Source organism: Cydia strobilella, chromosome 23 (genome assembly GCF_947568885.1).
Source record: "Cydia strobilella chromosome 23, ilCydStro3.1, whole genome shotgun sequence".
Taxonomy (NCBI): domain Eukaryota; kingdom Metazoa; phylum Arthropoda; class Insecta; order Lepidoptera; family Tortricidae; genus Cydia; species Cydia strobilella.
Window position 1 is genome coordinate 4,158,114 of NC_086063.1, and position 12,433 is coordinate 4,170,546.

The following is a 12,433-nucleotide window of genomic DNA, read 5'->3' on the forward strand; positions in this document are numbered from 1 at the left end:
TGCTCCAGCGTAGAGATGGGCCGAATATTCGGTAATTATTCGGTGTTCGGCATATTTTTCAATGTTCTTATTCAGCCGAATAGTTCGGTTCGAACTGCCGAATATTTACGGAATAGTTATTTTTAAGGGCGCGTCCGCTAGTTAGCGCGAATGCACTTCGCGATCAGGTATGAGACGTTTTCGTTTCTTTTTAGGGTTCCGTACCCAAAGGGTAAAAACGGGACCCTATTAGTAAGACTCCGCTGTCCGTCTGTCCGTCTGTCTGTCTGTCCGTCTGTCCATCTGTCTGTCTGCCACCAGGCTGTATTTCATGAACCGTGATAGCTAGACAGTTGAAATTTTCACAGATGATTGTATTTCTGTTGCCGCTATAACAACAAATACTAAAAAGTACGGAACCCTCGGTGCGTAAGTCCGACTCGCACTTGGCCGGTTTTTTTTTCCGGTTGGCCGGGAGGAGAAGGGTCAATGAACTTGTTTTCAGCGTTTTAGGCAGTTCTTGCCCAACCGAATATTCGGTATGATCTGAACCGAATATTCGGCCGAATATTTGTATTCGGCAAAGTCCATATTCGGCCCATCTCTACTCCAGTGATTTATTTGGATTAGAAAATATGAATGCTTATTTTGTAAAAAGGTAAGATAACATAAGATTGTTAGTCTAGTTTAGTAAATACTTTTATGTTCTAGGTTTATTCATTTAGGTACGAAATTAGGTAAAAAGGCTCAATGCTATATTAAATATTATCTTTGTGTGCTTTATTTATTTAAGTGCATGTTAATTAGTCTAGTTGTAATGCTATGCTAATAGGTATTCTTAATTTTAAAATAATTTTGTTTTATTCTTAAATTATTACGCCGCTGGGCATGCTGCGCGCTGGACTAATTTCATAAAATAAATAATTAGAGTACGTACTTAGTTTGTTGCGCAATCACGTAAAATGGGGGTAAAAATAAAATTAATTGGATTGGTTAATTGGATTAATGTAGCTAGCTTATATACTTCGCAAACATTATATTCCAAGTTGTCGGTTGAAATGAAATTGAATTGTAGAAAGCAGAAGTTCCGGACATATCTGTCTACTATGTAAAATGACAAAATTAAGTAGAAAAAGACGCGAAATTGTAAATCGTTATAGGAGATTCGACCTTCGCGCATACATTTTTCAAATTTTCCGCTTTTTTTACTAACAAAACGGGTTTTCTAGACTATGTACGATGTTTATCGATAAACCTTTTATTTTAGTAACCCTACAGTTTTTATTTAGATGACAGCATAGTTAACGGGGTTCGTTAAAAGTTTCGAATTTAGTTTTCGAACTCCCGCAATTTTGTCAACAAATTCAATAGATAGCGCCAAAAAAGCATCAAAAGTTTTCAATGCATGGATTACGAGTATGTTCCGAGATTTTTAGTTGGAATATTGTCGTTAAAGCTTTTTGTTTTCATATTTTAGGGTTCCGATTAAACAAGGTAAAAAGGAACCCTCATGGTGCCCCCACATTGGTGTTATAAAGTATTGTATAAACCGTTATAAAACATTTGTGTAACAAATAAAAGTGCTGGAGTAGTTAGAAAAATACCAATAATGTACCTACTTGCTTGCGAGAACTGACCCCACATTTATTTTTCTGTGGTAAACTAGTTATATAGGTATAAATAGGTATTTACGAACTTAGTTTTTAAACCTGCATTTTTAATTAACGTTACGGATATCAGATGTTAGATTTTATTTTCAATACCATTTTAGGTGACTGACTCGCTGTGTCCTTCAACCAAATATATATTAAAGTTTAATACCTAAGTAATTAATTAAAAGAGAGAATGCCAATAACGGTGATCCAGTGATTTATACGAACCATTTTATATGTGTGCCTAAAGTATCTACTCTAGCTTTAAAAAAAAAACTCACTAAATAAAAAATATAACAACATTACACTAAATTCACATTCCGTTCTAAAGAATCAGCATAACATAGTAATTTAATATATGTATTTCAACACATAATCAATAATATTTCCATCAACATAGTAATAAGCAACGTGTATTAAATTATTTATCGTATGTTGAAACGGTTAATAACACTAGCCAAAGTTTAATGGGAAGTGCCGATAAGTGGGTTGTTATTTCAATCATCTTCGTCTGATTTAACAACTTTCAAACTGAATTTCATCTTAGAACATTCAACAACTGGCCTGTCGAATTTTGCGGGGAGGTGAAGAAGTAAATAACATACATGCGAAAAACATCTGTGTCGAAACACGAAGAGACACGCGCACATGAATAAAAAATGTCTTCATACGATTTTTTGCACAAATTGTGCAAGGTTTTTGACAGAAGGGTATGTTACAGAGTTGGGTGATAATTATTGCAAATAAAATAATTTCAAATAAATTTATTCGAAGATAAACTCATTCACAAATAGTGCGTTGACAACTTTTTTATTTAGATAAATTATCTAGATGAAGATAACAGACCATGTTTGTTATTGAAGTAAGCTTATTATAATAATAAATTTATATAGAATGTCACGTCGGGTCAAACCGCCACACTGACATTGCTCATAAAATCAGAAAATTATTGTTGCAATTTCATAAACGCTGCAATGTCGTCTTCTACATGACTGTACTTCTGACATTCATCTTTAATTTAAAATCCCAACTAATTTATCTAGATAAAAATGAAACTGATCTAGATAAATTCAAAATAACAAATGACGGATTATTTAGTTATTTCAAATAAAAGTTATTTTTTTCTTTTTTTTTTGAAGATGTTTTAGTTATCTTCCCGGTTGTCCGTAAATAGATAATTTTTGCCCAACTCTGGTATGTTATTAAAAGGCTAGTCTAGTTATCTATGGTTTAAGTTTTCATACGATCGTCTTGATGACTGGCACGCATCTCACGTACGACTTTCACCTCATTCTGCGTGCACCAATCGGCTTGAGCTATCTTCAAGGTCCTATCTAAATAAGATCATATCAGATCAGAACCGTAACAAGTTGATAAGTTCGTCGTGTTTCCTCCCTCACACGTACGTACGAATTTACAAGTGTGACAGGGAGATAACACGTCGAACGTGGCTCGCGGTAGGCCCTACGTTATTTCCATCTTCGAAGGCAAACAAGTCGAAGGAAATTGAAGCTTAAGCTATGGGTCAATAGAAATGGCGTCTTTTTCGGAACTGCATTTACGGGTCTAATAAGAAAATTAGGTAAAGTCGTATAAATTTAACTTAATGCTAAATAAACATTCAACTATTTCTACTTGCCCAATTACACAATGGTAAAAGCGGTGGTGGCCGAGTGGATATGACGTCCGACTTTCAATCCGGAGGTAGCGGGTTCAAATCCTGGCTCGTACCAATGAGTTTTTCGCAACTTAGGTACGAAATATCATTTGATAACCAGCTTTTCTGTGAAGGAAACCTGTATGTATACATCTGCGAAGAAATTCAAAGGTGTATATGAAGTCCCCAATCCGCATTGTGCTAGCGTGGGGACTATAGCCCAAGCCCTCTCGCGCATGAGAGGAGGCCTGTGCCCAGCAGTGGGACGTATATAGGCTGAATTATTAATTACACAAAATTGCGTCTGTTAATAATCCAACCTTTCTGCATTAGCGCCGTTAGAAGATACGACCCGGCGCGGATTCTACTTTTGAAATAAATTCGAATATGTCATTCGCCATAAAACAAGAAGACTAATGTCATGTATTTTCAATGTGAAGTTACAATAAATATTGTTAATTATATATGAAATGCGTTTCCATAATTCTAATACAATATACAAGTTCAAAAAACCGGCCAAGTGCGAGTCGGACTCGGACACCATTACGGAAAAAAACAGCAAAAAAATCACGTTTGTTGTATGGGAGCCCCATTTAAATATTTATATTATTCTGTTCTTAGTATTTGTTGTTATAGCGGCAACAGAAATACATCATCTGTGAAAATTTCAACTGTCTAGCTATCACGGTTCATGAGATACAGCCTGGTGACAGACAGATGGACAGACGGACGGACAGACGGACAGCGGAGTCTTAGTAATAGGGTCCCGTTTTTACCCTTTGAGTACGGAACCCTAAAAAGAGTTCACGCTTAATAAGAACGTGAACAGCGTGAAATACTGATTTTATAGAAAATATAAAATATAAAGCCTGTGCAGAAATACCGCCATATTATATAAAACGGCGACATTTTTATAACAAATTGGCGACAGAGTGCCGTTGAGATTTACGACTCTACCCTTTCCGTTATATATGATTGGATATTTTAATATTTCCTCGCCGTAACTTTACCGTATAATGTGGTTATCCAATACGATTGACCTTTACAAGATTTAGGAGCGAAAAACAAATTCCATACAAATTTCTAAATGCTTCTTACTCTTACAATAATTAAAAAATCTATTAAAACCAAACGAAGGGGCATAACTGCGGCTAATATCCATCAAATTGCTTAAATATATTTCCTATAATGTTATCAACATTATAGGACAGGAAAATATACCTACGTTTGTATATTGCAGCCGGTCAAGTAGGTAACTTCGTCACCTTTCCTCTTAATTATTGACCGACTTTAAAAAAGGAGATTCTCAACTCGTCTGGATTTTTTTTCTTTTCCTCCCCAAATTCTCAATAAATGCAAGTAATCAAGTAAACTAAAGCTATAGCTATAGCTAACACAAATATTGTTAGGTACATTTAATGTGTGTGCGTGTGTATTCTGTGTTAGTGAAAATATGTGTTTTATTTTATGTCAGTGTTTTGTCGTCTAAGTATTCCGATATAGAATAATAGGCTTTATTTATTAAAATTTGCACTACAATTTGAAATAAAAAACATAGGTATATTTGTTATATAGGGTTTGTAGTTGTTTCCATTGGCATTATATCAGGATTTTGTAATTCATGTACACTAGAAGTATTAAACATGCCTATATTTTTAGTCGCTCGTCCATTTGCGACAGTTTATGAAGTAGTTCTGCTGCTGATGAACACCACAAGATGTCTCCTCTTTGTTTAACATCGTTTTAACCCTTTACCAGGCCGACATTTCAAAAATCCCAATCGAATGTCAGTCTTACTCATCAAAAATAGAACACATGTTTGAAGTGCCGTATGTGGAAAATATATATTATATCCCTTAGCGGATTTTTTTTTAATTTTTTTATCAAACAAGTTAAACAGTATGACAGTAAAATACCAAACCACTGCTAACTTACACAGAAAATACAAAAAGAAAAAGAAACAATATACAATTAATCACAAATTACAATACTAACATTTAATAGTACATTATGATACAAGTGTGCTAAGTTGGTCATCACACACGAGGCGATATTGTGCGCGCGAGCTGTAAGCGAGCGCGCAATAAGAAAGCCGATGTGTGTAATGACCAATGCACACAAGTTTCAAACGTCGTTTTTCAACACACTTGCGAGAAAAAAAAGAAACTTTCATATTAATCAAATTTTAATAGTTGAAACAGTTAGTATTGTGTGTTGCATCTGTCATACTGCCGGCCGCCCATCACCCCGGCCGCGGACGGCGCGGCGGGAGGGCCGGCCGGGCTGCGCACCGCGCAGGCGGTCGGGCGCGCCGGTGCCCGCCAGTCCGACCAATTAAAGAAGGCTCCCTTTCCATGCATATTATTAGCGATCAGTTACCTTCTTAACTCAGTCTGATAATATAATAAAAAAAACACGAGTGGAATAATACACTGAAAGAGCACGCGTGTTTAATGTCTAGGATTATGGGCCAAAAATCGGTGGAATAAAAACGTCGTTTTGAGCAAGTGTGTTGAAAAAATAAATAATTGACACATTTTAAACAGTTGAAGGACGTGCATCCATCTTCTCACAAAACCTCAAACATTCATCACGCACAACCACCTGTCTGCCTGCAAACAAATCACACTGAGAGGCTGATGCAAGGAGCGCATTCAAAAGGAGCAAAGAACGAACCAGAGGGGAATTCCTACGCGATACAGTACGCAAAGCCGGGACTGCCAGGAGACAACGGTCACGAGGTCTGAAATCGATTCTGGTCCATGAGGGAACGTACAGACGTACCAATTGCTCCGCCAGTTCGATACAGTCCGACTCCCCGCGCAGGATACTGATAAAGTGTTAACTTTCAAAAGCATTTGGGAATCATAGTTTTTTTAACCCACATTGGTCGTAACGGATATTTGATCAAAGCCATTCCTAATTTAAACAGTTAACAAAGCCACAAAAACAAACGGCTGTAATAAATAACAAATATGGCCGACGTTAACGTAATGCAACAGTTTGATGTAAACTCGTAAATCTCCTGTTTTTAACTAATGTATGAAGCATAGTTCTTTTCAAGCTGTTTCACGTCATTCAACACTCTTGTTTTTATATTTATGTGGTTACAAGAAACCCGTACGCAAAAAAAAACTGAATATTTTCCTTTATACATTATGTGGATTATAACACTTTAAACTCGCTGTTTGTACACATAATTAATGTCGTTAACTCGTCTAGCGCGATTAAATTTCATTATTTTTCCTTTTTCCGACGTTTCAGCTAGGTTGCACTAGATGTGGTCACGGAAGACCGACGTCCCAGCAAAATTTCAAGATTGGATCACCAAAAGGCCACCATGGTGATGATGATGAACTGAATTTTATGGTTACATATATCTAATGACATAAATAATATAGTGAACAAAACTGAACATATTGCTGCAATTTCACGAGCAGTAACAAAATAAAATCATTTGCTTTTTTTACATAAAACTTGAGCAAAAATGTTTTCATTGTTTTCGTGCAGTTTCATAAATAGGGTAGGTATCTGATTTTGAAATGATTTTATAATTTTTGAAAGCGAACCTTTAATACACGTCAGGAAATTTCATTACAAATTTAATATGCACGCTTTATTAGAACATATATTTTTCTTAATGGATGGTAAAAATATGTTTTACATTTTAAGCCTGCACAAGCTAAAGCCACTAAGTATTTTTATTACAAAAAGTCTAAAAGGTTTTACTTAATGAGCTAGACGTAAAGTTATTTCAATAACTTAGCGAGTAGCGAGAGTGGAAATTGGTATTTTATATACTATGACAATAGCAAAAACACAAAAAAACAGTCCGCCTGATTGTAGTTACATGATTTTTGAAAAATTACATTATTATCTCTAAAACTAGGCAAGAAACCGAAACGTATAGACATAATTGTTGCTTCTTAGTTCTTTATCTTTGGAGTAGAATGCGTCCAAGTCGTACCCCAAATGGTGGGGAAATGCCGATGACAGGCGGCTCCCTAGGCCAGAAGGCGAAAAATCTCCTTTTATGATCATATTTTTCTAGACGTTGAATATTCGTAGACGTGGAAAAAATATTTGTAGTTCTTGATTATAAGCTAATTTTAATTTATAAGCTTCCGATACACGAATTATGACACTTCGCTCGATACATTGAATACCCAAAGTAACCTCTAACTAGGACTTTTAATCCAACATCACTCGGTTATTTATTATGTGACATTATAAACAAAAAATAAGAAAAAACAATCTTAACTTAAATAGTAATTTTACCGCTTTCGAATTTCGTTATTGTAAGGCAAAGTTTTTAAAATAAATAAAAACCGGCCAAGTGCGAGTCGGATTCGCGCACTGAGGGTTCTGTACTTTTTAGTATTTGTTGTTATAGCGGCAACAGAAATACATCATCTGTGAAAATTTCAGCTGTCTAGCTATCACGGTTCATGAGATACAGCCTGGTGACAGACAGTCAGACGGACAAACGGACAGACGGACAGCGGAGTCTCAGTAATAGGGTCCCGTTTTTACCCTTTGTACAGGTACGGAACCCTTTCCGTACCCGTACCCGAATTTTGTCGATTTTTAGGAAAAATTGACAAAATTCGATCAAAATTGACACTTGGCGCGCATGGTCTTTCCCGTTCTTTCTTGCGAAATGTGACAGTGATAGCGGCAAGCCGATGGAACGGCCTTAATACAAATCTAAAATGCACAGAAACCACCTAGAAAAGCATTCAAACCTAAGACACAAAAAAGCTCGGGCTTCAGTCCTTACTGAATGTGGAGAAGACCGGCATAAAATGTAAGTATTGCTGAGAAGACCGGACGGATGCGTGCGTCGGTGATACATAGTCAGAAAGGAAGAGATGTTTACAAATGCCACAGTTAAAAGCGAAAAACCGTCTAAAAAGGGAGATCGTCAACAAGCTCCCTTTTTAGACGGTTTTTAGGTTTACCCAAAGGTTAAAACGGGACCCTATTACTAAGACTCCGCTGTCTGTCTATCTGTCCGTCTGTCACCAGGCTGTATCTCACGAACCGTGATAGTTAGACAGTTGAAATTTTTCACAGATTATGTATTTCTGTTGCCGCTATAACAACAAATACTATAAACAGAATAAAATAAATATTTAACTGGGGCTCCTATACAACAAACGTGATTTTTATGCCGTTTTTTTGCGTAATGGTACGGAAGCCTTCGTGCGCGAGTCCGACTCGCACTTGGCCGGTTTTTTCTCACATTAACCTTAATCTATAGGTCAAATAACGTTGGCTAATCCCCCGCTCGCTGGCACAACTAAAACAAAGTCCTGATACATTACTATTCTACGTTCTTAGTACACCTGCGTCTCGTTTTACAGATTTAGGAGCAGTAGGGACTTACCTTTATAGAGCTGGCTTAAAATACACGCTTGCTTTATGAGTTTTGGCTTGGATCCTAGGCTCTGAATATTAAATTTGGGTACCTAAAAGCCCTTTTTACGTTGTACACGATATTGGCTGGAAGAGCAGCAATTTAATTGTTGTGTGATATATTGTGCTTGTCTCATAATGTACGTTTTTGGTGGCGCGCTTTATATACAAAATATCTACTTACCTAAGACGTACATATGTACTTATATTTCGAGTTGGGGAATACGCGTGATAAAATAAGTAGTTACTTAAGTACAATTTAAGGTTGTCATTTGTCAATCACATTAATATTGCTAAAACGTGTCACATGTAACGGGGTTCCGTCTATTTGGCATAACTTCCGTGACCCGAAACGCATCTATTAGCAAGGTTAGAACTGCGTCCCCCAAGAAAACGAACTGTTGCCAGAAAAGTGGGTTAAGTAAGGTTAGAACTGAAAAAAGATACCTACTTCTAAAACATATGCTAGAACCTAGGCATCCTACTCTTATTTTAGTTATTTGCGCTATATTTTAACAGTATATAGTTCTCAAATTTATTTTTTGTGTTCCACTGTAGCGTCGTAACCGATAATTTAAAAATTAACGTTTTAAAGAGTGTCCTTTTAAGTTAATAGGTAAGTATCTAATTATACAGTTGGTAACCCTTAGGTAGCGAAATGATATGAATGTTTGGATTGAATTGCCATTTTGGTCATTCGGCAAAATGAAATTATGATAAAATATAGTTATTTCCTCCAAAAAATATTCGCCCTACAAACATATGTAGCTATGCAAAACTTTTCTATGCCATACGATTTTATGCTTGTAGTAATTTATAATTAATGGCGAATTATGCAAAAATAAATTATTACAAATAAAATTATGCGAAATGAAACAGATTGGCACATCCCGATTCGGACATAAATTTTACGCCAAAAGATACTTATTTTATCACGCCTTATGGCATTAAGTCCGCCTTTTGTACTGTAAGGTTTTCTTTTGTGCAATAAAGATTAAATAAATAAAATAAATAAATAAATAAATACTTTGATCAATAAAAATTGTGCGTTGAGTACGTATGCGCAACTATCCAGTACCAAGTGAGTTTATGCTAACAGTATATTATGCCTGAAGTTAAAGATGCAGAATAGAATTATTACAAAAAAAAAACCAAAGATTTCCGAACCCCGTTAAATGGCATATTCGGTATCGTGTTCTGATTAGAAAAAGTAGAAGAAACTTTTTTGATGCGGTAAAACCTAAACCTAAACCTAGAATCCCCACTATTTTCGAGATCAAAAATAACAGTTGCGTTCCATTTCACGGGAAACTCGAAACGACCTAGCTCTAAATTAAAACGCCTGCCTTATACATCATAAAAAAAAACTGCTGACCACTGATGCATTTTACCATAGCGTAACTAATACTAGAGCGGTACTGTCATAGTAAATTTTGTAACCACAGTAAATTCACTGCCATCTATCGACACACTTTAAAACTAAAAATGAAGATTTATAAAAATACGATAAAATGTATTTAAATATGGATAAATGATTTTTTTTATTTAGATTAATTATTTTTATGATTTTCACCCATGTTCTTTCACTGATATGCGTAAAAATTGTTAAATAACAAACGAAACCGTCAACGCCACCTATACGACAGTAGGCCAAAGCTAGTAGCGCCCTCTGATCGAGAGTCAAATTTTCTTGATTTTCGAGGCACGTTTTTTCCTTAGACTGTATCCATCTATTACGGAGTTATATCTATCTTTGATTTTACCAGGCCACAATTTAATTCCCTCGTCCACGCTCGCAAACCCGATACTACACGCAGTCTTTAAAGCTATCGGATGCATCGAAATCCAATTTAAAAGACAGTTTTGGAATGGAAAGGAAATTCTATTTTCTGGACGAGATTTTTTCTGAATATTGCAGTGTCAGTTAGGTGTTGGTTGGGCTGCTGTGCGGTCGAGTTCACAAACATCGTTCCAAGCCAACCTTCCAAAAATATATTTACACGACCTTATTGTAAGTATAATTAATGTCATTAAGGCCGATCCATCGGTTTGCCGCTATCACTGTCACATTTCGCAAGAAAGAACGGGAAAGACCATGCGCGCCAAGTGTCAATTTTGATCGAATTTTGTTTGTCGTTTTTAATATTTTAAAAACGTTGCCTTACAATATCGAAATTCGAAAGCTGTCAAATTACTATTTAAGTTAAAATTGTTTTCTCTTCTTTTTTTTTGTGTTTATAGTGTCACCTAATAAATAACCGAGTAAAGTTTGATTGTCCGAGTGAGAGGTCTACGAATATCAACGTCTCTTAGAAAAATATGATCATATAAGAAGATTTTTCGCCTTCTGGCTCAGGGAATGGCCTTAATGGGTCTAACGCGATTGAATTTAATTATTTTACCTTTTTTTCGACGTTTCAGCTAGGTTGCATTAGCTCCTGGCGTCGCGATCGCGTTAGACCCGTTAATGACATTAATTATGTGCACAAAACGCGAGAGTTTAAAGTGTCTTATTGTAAGCGTCTTAGAGGCGAGTTTACACCTATAAATGATGTGTATTAAACATAAACTATGTTAGTTTGTAGATAGGCGCAGATGAACCTTAATAGCGCCATTATTTTTAAACGGCCAGTTTTACGGTTTTTAAGAAAACAAAAACAAAATAGCATTATTAGCCAGTATCAGATAAAATTATTATTGGTTTAAGATAGCCGGTTTAGGTACAACTGGTTAATTAAATAGCAGATTAGGTTATTCTTTTCGAGTGTAGGAACTTCATTCGAGAAATCTACTCCAGAATTATATTCAAAACTAGTTTAAATTTTATTTGTCAAGCATTGCAGCGAAATCCCAGCTACATTTCTCTTATAATGCAAAGATCTGTAAATATCAGACCCGAAAGTAGGTTAATCAAATGCATAAGACCATATTCAATTCCAATTTGTGCATAAATTCACATCACGATGGTTACCAAGATATCCTGTTTTTCGGGACAGTCACGTTCAAAATTTGGGACTCAAGCATGGACATAGTATAGTAGTTATAGACATGAAACCGAGCGACCAGGGGTAAAAGACATACTCATGTATTGACAGGTTAATGTATGGCAGCTTAATCCTTTTTCTCTTTCACTCTTATAAATTTCGGTATTTCGCCATCGCCTCCTACCTATGCTGCCATAACCCGACCATGAAAAAAAACCCGGTCGGTGATAAGGACAAAGCATGGCACTATTTTCTCTTTCCTTTTATAGGAATCGCAATAAGACTATCTTTCTCTATCAACGAGTGTCAGGCCCTTGGACTCAAGGTTTGTATCCTATCCTAACCTTTGATGTGGCAGAAACCGGCTCCCGCACAATATTTTTATATATTTTTTTGAATATACGTCATTTAACACACTTCCCTGTCTAGTCTTAGAATAAAACTTAGACCTAAATTGTTTTAATATTTTAAGTATTGAATTTAAATAAGTAAATGTAACTTTCCGGTTGTCCTACCTACCTACCTAGGTAGGTATGGCTCATGTTTTTCTTTGTTTTTCTTTGATCTTCTTTTTATCTCTGTTGTTTAGTGTGTATGTTAACATTATGTACTTAATAATGAACCTCCAGGTCTGTTTCTTAAGTATGTTAAGTACATTTGTATTTCAAATCCATTTGTATATGTGACTGTTTGTGTTCTAAATAAACAAAAAAAAAATTAAAATTTGATTAACTAAAATTATA